This window comes from Eschrichtius robustus, chromosome 6, assembly GCF_028021215.1.
Source record: "Eschrichtius robustus isolate mEscRob2 chromosome 6, mEscRob2.pri, whole genome shotgun sequence".
NCBI classification, from domain to species: domain Eukaryota; kingdom Metazoa; phylum Chordata; class Mammalia; order Artiodactyla; family Eschrichtiidae; genus Eschrichtius; species Eschrichtius robustus.
In genome coordinates, this window is record NC_090829.1 from 20,464,210 (window position 1) to 20,480,959 (window position 16,750).

At 44.5% G+C, this 16,750-nt stretch overlaps 1 pseudogene; it reads right to left on the reverse strand.

Annotated features, from left to right (window-relative positions):
* The window catches only part of LOC137765819 (trafficking protein particle complex subunit 1 pseudogene), a 39,054-nt pseudogene extending 25,534 nt beyond the window's left edge, over positions 1 to 13,520 (reverse strand).
* Between the last annotated feature and the right edge of the window lie 3,230 nt (positions 13,521 to 16,750).

Here is a 16,750-nt window from a genome sequence, read left to right on the forward strand (position 1 = left end):
CTTCCCACAGTATGCTATAATGTCTAGATCCAGAGTCTGGGGCTAGCTGGCTTGGGTTCGAATCCCAGCTAGGTTATTTACTTGCTATATGATTTGGGCATGTTATTAAAGTTCTCTGTGCCCTAGTTTCCATAATGTAATGTGGGAAAGTAATGATATTTATTCTATAAGGATATTGTGAGGATAAAAAGAGTCATTATAATTAAAATGCTTACATAGCAAGTTCTGTGTGTTACCTAGAATTGTTTATTACTTCTGCATATTCCTAGGAGATCACCTGGTCAGATCGGTTTTCTGGCCCTGATCTTTCATCTACAGTCATCAAGTGACACAGGGAACAGTCCTGTCACGAAAAACACAAAGCTTCAGTAGAAGACAAGTGGCCCCGTTACAGCGACCGCCAGCACTGGTATGAAGAGCCAAGGCCAAAGTTTCTTTGAGTGAGCACCAGAGAAAATTTGATCTCTTTTCTAAAAAAAATCTGTCAACCTTTATAGTTTGGAGAATACTGACATATCTGCAGCATTGGCTTTTTTTGTCATTAAAAAAAATTTTTTTTTAAAATACGCTTTATTTTTTAGAGCAGTTGTAGACTTACATACAAATTGAGGAGCTAGTACAGAGAGTTCCCACATACCCAACTTCCTCTACTATTAACGTCTTACGTTAATATGGTACTTTTGCTCCAGTTAATGAACCAATATTGATAAATAATCATTAATCGTTAACTATGCTTTATTCAGATTTCCTTAATTTTTACCTAATGTCCTTTTTCTGATCCAAGATCCCATTACACTGAGTTACACTGAGTTATCATGCCTAAGGCTCCTCTTGGCTGTGAGAATTTCTCCTTGGTTTTGATGACCTTGACGATTTTGAGGAGCACGAGTCCCTTTGGTACAATGTTTTTCTGTTGGAATTTGTCTGGTGTTTTTCTCATGGTTAGACTGGAGTTATGGGTTCTTGCGAGGAAGACCGCAAAGATAAAGTCCAATATTCATTGCATCGTACGAAGGTGCACACTATCAGCATGAGTTATCTCTGTTGATACTGACCTTGACCACCTGGCTGAGGTCATGTCTGTCAGGTTTCTCCATTGGAAAGTTACTCTCTTCCCCCTTTCCACACTGTGCTCTTTGGAAGGAAACCACTCTGCCGAACACACACTTAAGGACTGGGGAATTATGCTCTAGCTCCTTGATGAATGACTTAGTTTCCTAGGGTTTTGTAATGAAGTACCATAAATGGGTGACTTTAAGTGACAGAAATTTATTCTCCCACATGTTCTCACTGAAGCCTCTAGGGGAGAATTAGCTCCATGCCTCTCTCCTGGCATCAGGTGCCGCTGGCGACCCTTGGCATTGCCAGGCTTGTAGATGCATCACTACAGTCTACCTCCACTGGCACACGGTGTTCTCCCCCTGTTGTCTTTGCGGCCTTCTCTTCTTCTGATACGAACACCAGTTACATTGGATTGGGGCCCACCCTAATGACGTCATCTTAACTTGATTCCATCCGCAAAACTCTTTCCAAAGAAGGCCACAGGCAGAAAGTCTGGGGTTTAGGACTTTAAAATATCTTTTTGAGGGACACAATTCAACCCACAACACAGGGGAATATCTACATAAATTATCTGGAATTCTTCTGCAAAGGAGATTTATCACTTCTTTCCTATTTATGTATTTATTTAATTTATTTTATTTTTAGTTTTTATTGAAGTATAGTTGATTTACAATGTTGTGTTAGTTTTAGGTGCACAGCAAAGTGATTCAATTATACATATACATATAACCATTCTTTCTCAGATTCTTTTCCCATATAGTTCACTACGGAGTATTGAGAAGAGTTCCCTGTTCTATACAGTAGGTCCTTGTTGATTGTCTATTTTCTATATAGTAGTGTGTGTATGGTAATCCCATACTCCTCATTTATCCCTCCCCCCCACTTTTCCCCTTTGGTAACCATAAATTTGTTTTCTAAATCTGTGAGTCTGTTTCTGTTTTGTAAATAAGTTCATTTGTATCAATTTTCTAGATTCCGCATGTAAGTGATATCATATGTTATTTGTCTTTGTCTGACTTACTTCACTTAATATGATAATCTCTAGGTCCATCCATGTTGCTTCAAATGACATTATTTCATTCTTTTTTTATGGCTGAATAATATTCCATTGTTTATTTATACACCACATCTTCTTTACCAATTCATCTGTTGATAGACATTTAGGTTGCTTCCATGTCCTGGCTATTGCAAATAGTGCTGCTATGAACATTGGGGTGCATGTGTCTTTTCAAATTATGGTTTACTCCAGATACATGCCCAGGAGTGGGATTGCTGGATCATACGGTAGTTCTATTTTTAGTTTTTTAAGGAACCTCCATACTGTCTCCATAGTGGAGAATATTTACATTCCCACCAACAGTATAGGAGGGTTCCCTTTTCTCCACACCCTCTCCAGCATTTATTATTTGCATTCTTTTTCATGATGGCCATTCCAACCGGTGTGAGGTGATACCTCATTGTACTTTTGATTTGCATTTTTCTAATAATTAGTGATGTTGAACATCTTTTCATGTGCGTTTTTGGCCATCTGTATGTCTTCTTTTGAGAAATGTCTATTTAGATCTTCTGCCCATTTTTTTTGCTTTTTTCTGCCCATTTTTTGGTTGGGTTTTTTATTTTTTTGATACTGAGCTGCATGAGCTGTTTGTGTAACCCAGCAGAACCCTATGGGTCTTTCCCGGGACAGGCCTTCCCCCATATCCTCTGCTTTAGCTCCTCTCTGAAGTACCTAGATAACAGTATTTGATGCACATTTCCTGAGTTGTTTTACAGAAGTGAAAACCCCCCATTAAATGGAAGATGTTAACTACCTGATGACCATGAGCACATAGCCTCCTGGAGCCTAAGGGCTGATAAGGTTAACCCCTGTGACACTGCCTGGTTACCTCACCTTCAGCCAATCAGAGAAGTGTGTACCAGCTGATCACTTACCCTGGGACCCCCACTCCCTCACCTGGATTTTACAAATGCTTTGCTGAAACCCTTCAGAGAGCTCGGGGCTTTTTAGGGCATGAGCCACCCGTCTCCTTTCATGGCCCTGCAATAAACCTTTCTCTGCTCCAAACTCTGACATTTGGTTTGTTTGGCCTCACTGTGCACCGGGTACATGAACTTGCACTAACATTTGTATATTTTGGAGATTTATCCCTTGTTAATCACTTTGTTTGCAAATATTTTCTCCCATTCTGTGGGTTTTCTTTTTGTTTTGTTTATGGTTTCCTTTGCTGTGCAAAAGTTTTTAAGTTTAATTAGTTCCCATCTGTTTATTTTTATTTTCATTACTCTAGGAGGTGGATCCAAAAAGATATTGCTGCTATTTGTGTCAAAGAGTGTTCTGCCTATGTTTTCCTCTAGGAGTTTTATAGTATCCAGTCTTATATTTAGGTCTTTAATCCATTTTGACTTTATTTTTGTGTATGGTGTTAGAGAATGTTCTGATTTCATTCTTTCACAGGTATCTGTCCACTTATTGAAGAGACCGTCTTTTCTCCATTGTATATTCTTGCCTCCTTTGTTTTAGAGTAATTGACCATATTTCTGGGCTTTCTTCTTTTTTAAAAAAATTTTTATTTATTTATTTATTTTTGGCTGCATTGGGTCTTCGTTGCTGTGTGCGGGCTTTCTCTAGTTGTGGCGAGTGGGGGCTACTCTTCTTTGCGCTGCACGGGCTTCTCATTGCGGTGGTTTCTCTTGTTGCAGGGTAGGGGCTCTAGGTGCGCGGGCTTTTGTAGTTGTGGCACGTGGGCTCAATAGTTGTGGCTCACGGGCTATAGAGCACAGGCTCAGTAGTTGTGGCTCTGGGCTTAGTTGCTCCGCAGCATGTGGGATCTTCCTGGGCCAGGGCTCAAACCCGTGTCCCCTGCATTGGCAGGCAGATTCTTAACCACTGCACCACCAGGGAAGCCCCCTATTTCTGGGCTTTCTATCCTGTTCCATTGATCTATATTTCTGTATTTCTGTTTTTGTGCCAGTATCATACTGTTTTCTTTTCTTTGGCCACACCATGCAGCTTGCAGGATCTCAGTTTCCCAACCTTGGATTTAACTCTGGGCCACTGCAGTGAAAGCCTGGGATCCTAACCACTAGGCCACTGGGGGACTAGTACCATACTTTTTTTTTTTTTTTTTTTTTTTTTTATGGCTGTGTTGGGTCTTCGTTTCTGTGCGAGGGCTTTCTCTAGTTGCGGCAAGCGGGGGCCACTCTTCATCGCGGTGCGCGGGCCTCTCACCATCGCGGCCTCTCTTGCTGCGGAGCACGGGCTCCAGACGCGCAGGCTCAGTAATTGTGGCTCACGGGCCCAGCCGCTCCGCGGCATGTGGGATCTTCCCAGACCAGGGCTCGAACCCGTGTCCCCTGCATTGGCAGGCAGACTCTCAACCACTGCGCCACCGGGGAAGCCCCATACTTTTTTGATGACTGTAACTTTATAGTATAGTCTGAAGCCAGGGAGTCTGAGTCCTCCAGCTCCATATAGATATACTCTTTTCCATTATAGTTTACTATGGGATATTGAGTATAGTTCCCTGTGCTATACAGTAGGACCTTGTTGTTTATCTATCTTATATATAATAGTTTGTATCTTCTAATTTCAAACTCCTAATTTATCCCCTCCCCCCCACCTTTCCCCTTTGGTAACCATAAGTTTGTTTTCTATGTCTGTGAGTCTGTTTCTGTTTTGTAAATAAGTTCATTTGTATCATATTTTAGACTCTACATATAAGTGATATCATATGGTATTTGTCTTTCTATGTCTGACTTAATTCACTTAGTGTGATAATCTCTAGGCCAATCCATGTTTATTTATTTAATCATTTATTTATATCAGTATGAACTGCTGCCTTGCTATACCTGTTTATTGGCTCCAGAAGTTGTTCTGGGATTTTCCACATGAACAATCATGTCATCTGTAACTCCTTCCCAATCTGCATATCTTTTATTTCCTTCTCTTGTGTTACAGTAGCTAGGACTGCAAGTACAATGTTGATCAAGAGTGTTGAGAAAAGACATCCTTGCTTTGTACCCAATTATCAGGGGAAAACATCCAGTTTCTCACTGTTAAATATGATGTTAGATGAAGGTTTTTTGTTTTGTTTTTTTTTTTTTTTTGGTCCATTTGGACAATCTCTGTCTTTTAATCTGTGTTTTTAGCCCACTTACATTTTTAAACTATTTTAAAAATATACTTTATTTCTTAGGGCAGCAAAAACTTATGCTTACAGCAAAAACTGAGCAGAAAGCAGAGGGTTCCCAGATATTTTCCCCAGTTTGTGGCTTGCCTTCTCATTCGCTTGAGACAATTCACATTTAAAGTGATTACTGGGGGGAAATTCCCTGGCTGTGCAGTGGTTAGGATTCTACGCTCCCACTACAGGGGTCACGGGTTCGATCCCTGTTTGGGGAACTAAGATCCACAAGCCTCACGGCACAGTCAAAATAAAAAAATAAAATAAAGTGATTATTGGTATCATCAGATTAATATCCACCATGCTGGTAACTGTTTTTTCTTTGCTGTACCTGTTCTTTACTTCTTTCCTCTTCTCTTCTTTCTACCATCTGTTTTCTTTTTTATATATAAATTTATTTATTTTATTATTTTTGGCTGCGTTGGGACTTCATTGCTGCGTGCGGGCTTTCTCTAGTTGTGGCGAGCAGGGGCTACTCTTTGTTGCAGTGTGCTCGGTGGCTTCTCTTGTTGTGGAGCACGGGCTCTAGGCGTGAGGGCTTCAGTACTTGTGGCGCATGGGCTCAGTAGTTGTGGCTCACGGGCTCTAGAGCACGGGCTCTAGAGCGCAGGCTCAGTAGATGTGGCACACGGGCTTAGTTGCTCCGCGGCATGTGGGATCTTCCTGGACCAGGGCTCGAACCCATGTCCCCTGCATTGGCAGGCGGATTCTTAACCACTGCACCACCAGGGAAGTCCCTACCGTCTGGTTTTAATTGAGCATTTATATAATTCCATTTTAAACTTTATCTCTTTTTGAAGAAGTTTTGCTGCTATTAGTTATGTTAGTGATTCTGAACTGACAGTGATTTTGTTCCCTAGGTGACATCTGCCAGTGTCTGGAGATATTTTTGGTTGTCACAACTGTGGGAGGGCTACTGGTATCTAGTAAGTGGAGGCCAGTGATGCTGTTAAACATCCTACAATGCAAAGTTCTGTCTCCCACAGCAAAGAATATTCTGATCCAAAATGGCAGTAGTGTGGCTATTGGCAAACAATGAATTAGATAAAAAGAACCAATGTATATTAGTCAGGAAAGGCTGGGTTAAGGTTATAAAAAGGATCCCAAGAACCTTATTGACTTGGAGCAACTTATTTCAAGGAAGCGATCTTACCAATGTGCCTGGAAGCGGGGGAACTGGAATTATTTGGTGAAGAGCACTAATGATTATTGCACAATAATACAGGCTTTTTCCTTTGGTTGCCAAGAAGCTCAGAACTATGTTTTATACACAATAGCAATAATGTTTTTGTTTGTTGTCTTCCAAGAAGTAGATGCCAAGATGAGGTTAGACCCCAAGAGATTCACCGGGAAAAGACCTGAGAGGGGACCAGTTAGGAAGCTGGAGGAAGAGGTTGGGAGAGCATCAGGCTGTGTGGAGGAGAGAGAAGGAGGGGGAAGGGTAGACATGAAGTCTCAGAGGGCAGTGCACGTCTAAAAAAGTTCTGGCTCTGCTGATGAGGAGTCCTTGAGCTGAAGTTGCCTGTCAGAAGAGTCCCATGTCTCCAGGGTACAGGCCCACCTTGGGGTCCCTGTTGTGCTCAGTCACTGACTGTGAGCGGCCTGAGGGAAATCGTGATGGTCAAACACACTCCCGCAGATGGAGATATGAGAGGCACAGTCTCATGGCCACTTCACTGTACAAATTCTCTTCTCCACAGGTCCAGGGAGCAGCTCCTGCTTGGCTCCTGGAGGTCTCTCTTTCTGAGGGGAAACAGAAGGAGCTTATTGGACAGTCTCCATTCATGCAGCTGATCTCTTGGTTACAACTGGTACTTACCCTCTCTCTGCTCCACTACTTACTCTAAATTTCACTCACCCTCATTGGTCACCTCTGCAGGTTGTAGCTTACCTGGTGGTATGACTCTTGTTACTTGTGGACTAAGAATGCTGCTTGCCATATCAGCAAACAAAGGATGTTGGCCATCAAGCCATCAGCCACTACAGCTGCCCCCAACGGCACACCCTGAGGGGACTGGGGATGGGAAGAACAGGATACACGCCCTACATAGCTAAGGTGCATATCAAAGGAATGATTTCAAAGAGCCCTGACTCTTGCATCTTCCCATACATGGAAAAGCACTAAATTAACTTGGTGTCTGGTTTTCTTTATCTGATTTTTGTTGCAAAACTCCTATATATCCTGGTTCCTCCTCTCCCTCTTCGGAACAGTCCCTAGAGCTATCTGAGAGGCTGCCTGCCGGGCTTGAAGTCCTCATAAGGTCTGCCAAATAAAACATAACTCTCAACTTTTAAGTTGAGAATTTTTGCAGTTTTTTCAGTCAATATAATCATAACCATCCGAGGCCGGGGTTGCTACACGTGTCCATTCACAGGGAGTACCAAGGGGCACTGATGTGGATCACGTGGGTTCCCACCCCCTCACCCCCATCACGGTGGAAAAGCAGTTCTACCTCCATCTGCTCAGCAGGGTCAAGTTCTCTTGCCAGTGTGGTGACTCCTCTCATTGGCAGGACCCTGAGGAGGAGCTGTGACTTGTAGTTCAGTGGGACCCTGCTTGTGCTACCCTGGCTAGAGCACAGCCCCTTTGGGGGCCAGAACCTTCAGCCATGCAGAGCTGAGTTGCAGGCATGGGAGGCACAAAAGTGGGTCCTGGGAGTGATGGCTAATGGGGCCACTCCTGCTTCCCCGCTTTGGCTCCCAGACCCAGGAGGACTTCCTGGTCCACTGCAGATCACCTTCTCAGGCTTAGCTGGCCTGTTGTCTCTTGGCAGCCTGCTCCCCAGTCTCACTTTGCAGCTTTCCTACCTTGTCTCTAAACTCAGTCTCCAGCTTGGATTAGTTTTGACTCCTCAGGTTGCCTCTAAGCTCCTGCCACCAGGTCCTTGGCTTCCTGCCTCATTGATTCCTCAAGGACCAGGGCCAGCCCAGCAGGAGCTCAGGAAGCTCAGACTAGCATCTGCTTAAGATCTTAAGTCTAGTGTTACCAAATGGCTCCACAGACCTTTGCCCGGTCAGAATGTCCCGGGACAATACACAAAACAAGAATAGAGCAGACTTTTGGAGGAGGGACCCCAAATTGCTGAGATTATCTATCTTTCTAATTCTTGTTACGCTAATGCCTTGGTTAGAGTGAGGTATTTGATAGGATATACTGAGAGCCCTGCCAGGGCTGGTTGTTTTGTTTGTTGTTTGTTTTGAATGGGTAATTATTCACAGGGTTCAAAATCCAAGAGGCACAAAACAATATTTAGTGAAATGTTTCCCTACTACCTCTGTTTTTCATTCACCCTAGGTCCCCTTTCTAGGCAAAACAAACGTCTTCAGTTCTTCCAGATACCATAACGCACACGTTTATATTTGTTTACCCAGATGATAACACATTGTTCTGAACCTTGTGTGTATGGTTTTAAAAAATCTATCAGTGTATCTTAGAGATCATTTCATTCTATTTTTACTGTTGCTTTGTTGTATATGTGTGTGTGTGTGAATGTACCATAATTTATTTAACCAGTCTACCAATGGACAAGCATTTAGTTTTTTCCTAATCATTTGAGATTGCAAACAATGTGGCAAATAACTGTGTACATTTCAAGTATGTGAGTAGATCTGTAGAGTCATTTCCTAGTGGAGGAATAGCTGGGTCGAAGGGTATTTACGTTTGTCGTTTGAGAGACAACTGCTGAATCACCTTCCATAGAGATTGTATGAGTCAGCCTTCTGCCCTCAAGGTCTGTGTTACTTTACAGTTTTGCCAACATAAATCTTTGCCAATACGAAAGGATGAAACTAGTACCTCAATGTTGTTTTAATTTGTATTAATGTTAGCCATATGAAATTGCCGTGAATTTTAGGTAAAAATAATTGTTGACTATCACCAATTTTACGTAGTTTTATTTCTCTCATTGTAAGACTGAGAATATTTTAATCTTTGTTTTTAAAGTTTTTTTTTTTTGATGTGGACAATTTCTAAAGTCTTTATTGAATTTGTTACAATATTGCTTCTGTTTCATGATTTGGTTTATTGGCCGAGAGGCATATGGGATCTTAGCTCCCCGACCAGGGATTGAACCCGCACCCCCTGCATTGGAAGGCGAGGTCTTAACCACTGGACCGCCAGGAAAGTCCTGAGAATATTTTAATTTTTAAGAGTCATTTACCTATAATTTTCTTCTCAGAACTTTTGCCATTTTAAAATTTAGGGGTTGCTCTTTACCTATTTAGAGGATCTCTTTTTATGTTAGAGAAATTAAGCTCTTCTTCTGTTATATGAATTTTAAAGTATTTTCCCAGTTTGCTACTTGTCTTCTGAATTTGTTTACACAGGTTTTACAGGCAAGAATTAAATTTTTTAGGGGATTCCCTGGGTGTCCAGTGGTTAGGACTCAGCGCTTTCACTACTAAGGGCCCGGGTTCGATCACCGTTCTGTTCAGGGAACTAAGATCCCACAAGCCACACGGCTCGACCAAAGAGAAATTAAAGAAAAAAAAAAAAACCACTTTAAAAATTAAAATTTTAGGGCTTCCCTGGTGGCGCAGTGGTTAAGAATCCACCTGCCAATGCAGGGGACATGGGTTCGAGCCCTGGTCCAGGAAGATCCCACATGCCGCGGAGCAACTAAGCCCGTGTGCCACATCTACTGAGCCTGCGCTCTAGAGCCCGTGCTCTGCAACAAGAGAGGCCACTGCAATGAGAATCCCGTGCACTGCAACGAAGAGTAGCCCCCGCTCGCCGCAACTAGAGAAAACCCGCGCGCAGCAACAAGACCCAAGGCAGCCAAAGATAAATAAATAAATGAATTTTTATAAAAATTAAGATTTTTAAAATTTAGTTGAATTTATCAGTTTTTGTTTTATGGAATGTGATTGAGGTCATAGTTAAAAATGCCTTTTTTTTCCCTCCAAGATTATATGAGAATTTTGTTGTGATTTCTTCTCATACCAGAGCACGTGTACTAGGTGAAATCAGTCATTTCAGGAATCGCTGCTCTGGGACTGAAAACTGCAGCAGCAAGGGATCTGCCTTGCTCCACTGAAAGTTTATGGACTTCAGGATATCGAGGGGAGAGGTTCCGGGTGTTTGGGATTGAGACGACCCTCTGCCAGGAGATGGGCTGGAGGCCAAGACTTACAGGAACCAGATAAGAAGCCTCAGAGGGTATGTATGGTGAGAAAGCCAGGGAGTCCTTGGGCTCGGCTAGTCATGAGAGGATCAGTGTGTCTTACTAGGCCACCTCCAAGCTCTCGTGTTTGTTCCAAATCTACCAGAACAAGCTGCTGCAGCCCAGCCCCGAGCACCAGCAGGGACAAGGGATGGGAGCCTTGGGGTCTACACATGCAGCCTTCTCGCAGGCCCACAGAACTCGCCCTCCTGAGCTCTGACTTGGCATCACTCCAAGGGCTGCCCCATCACATTCTGTCCTTTCTGTCGTTTGTGAGGCTCAGAGGACCTGGTGCCCGTCTCATGGTCTCCCCCTTCCCTGGGGTGCTCTGTAAATACTTGTCCTGCCCTGTCCTGTACTGGGCACTGAGGGTGGAGAGAAGAACAGTGCAGAATCCAGTGGGGTTCTGCCCCCAGGAGCTCACCACTATGAGAGCGCACCTCTCCCTGGGGTCCCCAGGGCAGCCCCCTCTCCCTCAAATTCTTCATGACTCCTGTTGTGATGGCTTAGCTTTTCCTTTCTTTTCTTTTCTTTTTTCCAAATTAAGGAATATTTTACATTCAATAAAATGCACAAATCTTAAGAGTTTTCTGACTTTTGATAATGCGTACACCCTTATAACCCAAATCCCAATCAAGACATGGAAACTTTCAGTCACCACAGAAAGTTCCCGGTTGACACTTCCAGTTAAACCTCCCCAACCCTAACCCATTGGTCAGATTTCTATTGCCTTAGCTTAGTTTTGCCTGTTATAGAACTTCAAAAAATGGAACTCTTTTTGTTCTAGCTTCTTTCACTCAGAATAATAATTTTGAGATTCATTCATGTTGTTGCATATGAGCAGTGCATTCCTTTTTATTGTTGACTGGGAGATGTAAGTTCATAGTGGTGAACTCCTAGAGGAAGAATACCGTTTGTTTAAAGATTTTTTTTGATGTGGACCATTTTAAGTTCTTTATTGAATTTGTTACAATAGTGCTTCTGTTTTATGTTTTGTGGTATTTTTGGCCTCGAGGCATGTGGGATCTTAGATCCCCGACCAGGGCTCGAACCTGCACCCCCTGCATTGGAAGGAGAAGTCTTAACCACTGGACCGCCAGGGAAGTCCCAAGAACACCATTTTTATAGTTGAATAGTTATACCACAATCCATTTATCCACTTATCTGCTGATGGACATTTGAGTTGTTTCTAGTTTGGAGCTATTACAAATAAAGTTGCTATCAACATCTGTGTACAACATATGAGGACATACATTTTTATTTCTCTTGGGTAATACTTAGGAGTGGATTTGCTAGGTCTCTGCTTATGTGCATGTTTAACTTTATGAAAAACAAACAAACAGGGCTTCCTTGGTGGCACAGTGGTTAAGAGTCCGCCTGCCAATGCAGGGGCCATGGGTTTGAGCCCTGGTCGTCCAGGAAGATCTCACATGCCGCGGAGCAACAAAGCCCGTGCACCACAACTACTGAGCTTGCGCTCTAGAGCCTGCAAGTCACAACTACTGAAGCCTGCGCACCACAACTACTGAGCCTGCGCACCTAGAGCCTGTGCCCCGCAATAAGAGAATCCACTGCAATGAGAAGCCTGCACACCACAATGAAGAGTAGCCCCCGCTCACCACAACTACAGAAAGCCTGCGCACCGCAACGATGACCCAACACAGAGAAAAATAAATAAATAAATAAATAAATAAATAAAAAACAGACAAACACAACCCTCCAAACTGTTTTCCAAAATGGTTGTGCCATTTTATACAACCACTGGTAGAGTGTATAAGTTGTAGTTGTACCAAATTTTTACAAATGTTTGGTGTTGTCAGTATTTTTTTTTTTGTCAGTATTTTTAATTTTAGCCATTTTAATGGGTATAAAGTGGTATCTCATTGTTGTCATGTTGTGTTTTTAACTCAATGCATCTTGGAGATTTTTCCACGTCAGCACATATAGATCTGCTTCTTTAACTTTAATGGCTGCTCAATCTTTCACGGGATGGATGCATCATAATTTATTTAACTAATCCTCTGTTGATGGACAATAATGTTCTTTCTATCTTTGACAATGCTGCCACAAACCTTCTTGTTAATGAGTCTTTGTGCAAATGTGCAAGTATATCTTTAGGATAAGCTCCTAGAAGTAGAATTGCTGGGTCAAAAGATATGTGCATTTTAAAATTTTGATTGATATTGACTGACTATTCAAGTAACATGGCAAAATAGCTCTTATCAGAGGAACAGAGACCCCCAAAGACAAGTCTCCCCCAGTCCTCCATGACACACATCCCAGCATACCATGAGACTCACCACTTCCTGACATTTGGTCTGACTTGCTGATATGATGTCTCTCATTGGCACAATCTTTCTTTTTTTAAAAAATTATTTATTTATTTATTTATTTGGCTGAGTTGCAGCATGCGGGATCTTCAGTTGCAGCATGCGGGATCTAGTTCCCTGACCAGGGATCTAACCCAGGCCCCCTGCATTGGGAGCACGGACTCTTAACCGCTGGACCACCACAGAAGTCCCAGCACAATCTTTCTAAAATTACATTTTCTTCTATAGAATGGATGCACTATAATCTGCTTAGTCATCTCCCTATTGTTGGATATTTACTGAGGTTGCTCTAATCTGGAGCTATGTGGATAATCCTGCAGAGAGCATTTTGGTGAACAGGTCAATTTGCACTTTTGTGCAAACAGTTGCCTAAGCAAATAATAATAGCTAACATGTATCAAATACTGGCAATCAGGCAGGCACTGCTCTAAACCATTTGAGATGTATTTTCTCAAAAATCTTATGAGTTAGGTAATATTATTATTAGCTTAATGTTACTGATGTGAAAGCTCAGGCACAGGTGAATAATATTTTCAGGGTCCTAGACCTGATAAGAGTTGCTGCTGGAGTTAAAACCCAGTCAGTCTAGCTCCAACCAGTGGTCCTGACCACCATGCTGAGATGCCTGGCCTGGGGTCCCAGACTGAGAATTTGGTTCAAAGTGTGCCCACATTTAAGAGTGAGATGCTATCAAATTACTTTCCAAGAAGGCTGTTTCGTTCTCTGATCCTACCAGAGCGACCATGAAGGCCTCTTTTTCCTCCAAGGACTGTCTTCTTCATTTCCGTATCCTGGGTTTTGGGGATATAGAAATGAAATACACCCAGCATAAGGTCTACCATAAAGAAGGTAGGGTGCCTGAGCACTGCTCAGAAATGGTCGGATGGATGCATGGATGAAATGGGGCAGACAGGTGTGACCTAGATCACATCAGAGGGGCCACTGCCCAGTGTGGGCTCCTGCTTTGAGAACTCATTCATTTAACACAAGTGTGAAGTGTTCCTTATTACCTCAGACAGCTGCTTGGCTGCCCTCGGCCCCTCCTTTAGGTATCTGCTGAAGTGTCTCCCTCAGATAAGAGAGGCCTTCTGTAATCATCCTGTATAAAATAAGAAACCCCACCTCACCCTAGGTCTCTGTCTCCGTATCCCTCTTACTCCGCTTCTTCTCCATAGCACCTATCCTCTTCAGACACCTATTTACTAGTTTTTTTTTTTTTTTGGTTATTTACTAGTTTTTAACACTTCCATTTTGTTTATTGCCTATCTTCCTTGTCTCCCCTCCCCGCTTCCACAACAGAATATTAACCTCACAAGGGTAGTGGCTTTGTCTGTTTCGATCACTCATTTATCATCAGTGCCGAGGACATTTCCTGGCCTTAGCAGGCTTTCAATCAATTTTTGGTGAATATGGCACTTACTCTTCTCTGTTCGAGGAGCTGGAGCTGCAGCAGCCAGTGGGACAGAGGACCTGCCCTCAGGGCCCGACAGGAATCCTGCCCGGGGTTAGAAGCCCGGAGAGGGTCTCCGCCTCTGGGCTCAAGATCACTGGGTGCGTTTCTAAGGAAATGGGAAAAGGGCAGCAAGTGCTCTTAAGGGGCGCGGCCTGCCTGCCCCACAGCGCCCTCTGGCGGCCTCCCTGAGGCCGGAGCGGGCGCCGCGCTGGGCTGCGGAGGGACCTCCCTACCGCCGGCGCTTTGGAAAGCCCTAGAGTTCCCGGGCCCGCTTCCTCCGGACTTTGAGACGCTTCTGCTTTTGCCCAGCGCGGGAAGAGGAAGGAGGACTGGGGAAGGGCGAAGCGCGGGGCCGGCGGGGAAGCGGGAGGGAGGTCGGGGTCCTGCGCCTTTTTCGACCGCGTCATCCGCAAAAAGTGTTTTTTCGGTCTTCCCTGGTGGCGCAGTGGTTAAGAATCCGCCTGCCAATGCAAGGGACATGGGTTCGAGCCCCGGCCCGGGAAGATACCACATGCCATGGAGCAACTAAGCCCCTGCGCCACAACTACTGAGCCTGAGCTCTAGAGCCCGTGAGCCACAACTACTGAGCCCATGGGCCACAACTACTGAAGCCTGCGCGCCTAGAGCCCGTGCTCCGCAACAAGAGAAGCCACGACAATGAGAAGCCCGCGCACCGCAAGGAAGACCCAACAGAGCCAAAAATAAATAAATAAATAAATAAATGTTTAAAAAAGGAAAAAAAAGAAATGTTTTTTCAAGTGCGAGGCCTCCTCATTTTGGGACAGCCTTGCTTTTCCCTCGGCCCCCCTCCGGTCTTATCTTCCGTTCCTTCCCCCGCCCCCCACCCCGGGAGGCGAGGGGCTGCGAGGTCAGAAGGCGGAGGCGAGGGCCGTGCCCGTGTCCTCCCTGGGACCTGACGTCCCTCGGCCCTGTCCAAGGGCTTTGAGGTCAAGGGAGGCGGTGCCTCTGTGTTTGGGATCGAGCTCCACGGTCTGCGGGCACTAGGCGCGTCCCCTCGGGCACGATTTGGTGGAAGCCCTGCCCCACGAACTATTGGGAGGGAAGAGCCGGCGGCCACCCCAGCCGAGGTCAGGACGCCACCTGGCGGTCGCAGCCCGCGTCCCGCAGCCCAGGTGCGCCTTAGGGGCTATTTGGTCAGAGGGATCCTGGTTGGGGCGTCTCTTCCCAGGCCCTGCCCTTAACGCAGGATCCCCGGGTCCATTTCACTTAGTGGTTGGGGTCCTGGATCATTGCAACTGGGCACGTTAAGGTGGGATCAGGTTTTGGATTGCTGAGGAATGACAAAAACAGGATGGTTCCTGTTGGTGTTGGCACTCTAGTTTCCTGCCTTCGTGGATGGTGTGAGGGCTCCAAGTGAGCCTCCCTCCCCTCTACACTGTCTCCTGTCCCCCATCTGTATTGTTCTTTTTTTGTTTTTAATAGTTACTTTTATTTACCTACATGTTTCTAGTATTTTGTACTCTTCTTTCCTTTGGTATCTCTGATTCTCCCCCACTGCCACCGGCCTGTGGAATCTTAGTTCCGCGACCAAGGATGGAACCGTGCCCCCTGCAGTGGAAGCACGGAGTCCTAACCACTGGACTGCCAGGCAAGTCCTTATATTGTTCTTCTTATTCTAGTTTTGACAAGGCATGTATGATTATAAAAGGAATGCATAATCATTGTTAAAAGAAAAAAAAAAAACGGAGAAAATATTATGGTTTCTGTTAGAAGTCCTCCCCTTCACTGGAACGTCGGTCTGTGCTCCCTGGAAGTGCAAGGTTGCTGGTTCTCTTTCCTAGATCCTGGCAGAACTGTTAACGCAGGGTCAGCATTCCCTTCCTCATTTTGGTAGGGCTGGTCCACCCGCCTCCAGGGCTGGAAACGACATTGGAGGCAGCTCTAGAACTGGAGGAGTCTGGGGGCAGTCAGAGGGGAGGCAAGGGGCATCCCTCAAGGTTTCTCACTGTTCTCTTTTTCTTTTTGCATAACTTGATTACTTTTTTTTTTTTTTGTCCTTGTCAGCTTCTTGCCTACTCAAAGACAGTTTTATTTTATTGAAGTAGGTTTACCTTGACATATTAGTAGCCACTCATACCATGGGTGAGCCCTTTTCTCAGTTGATCTGAGTTGCTCACAAAGGGCCACATCAATGATGGGCCAGTATCCCAGATCTGGGATGGCAGAGGCCAAGTTTGTGGCCCCCTCTCCCGGTTTAGTCAGGGGTGTCCAGTCCCAGAAGTCCAGGTTCCAATAGTACCAAAGTTATGCTCATTTTCTACCTTACATAGTACAAAATTGTATTTATTTGTTCCTAATAAACACCTGAAAATACCAGTTCAACAATTCCGCCCAGAAAATGCTCCAAAACACAGGCGTCCTCTTTCAAAGAGCTGACAACCTATGTATGTCACGCGATTTATTCAGGAGCCCGTGGGTGGACAGGGTGGGGACAAGTCTGGGTGCAGAAGGCGATGTTTCCAGAGATTTCTGCTCATATGAGGCCTCAGGTCATTGTCTAGTCTGGTGGTTCCCAGGTTTTGGAAACCAGTGAAGTAT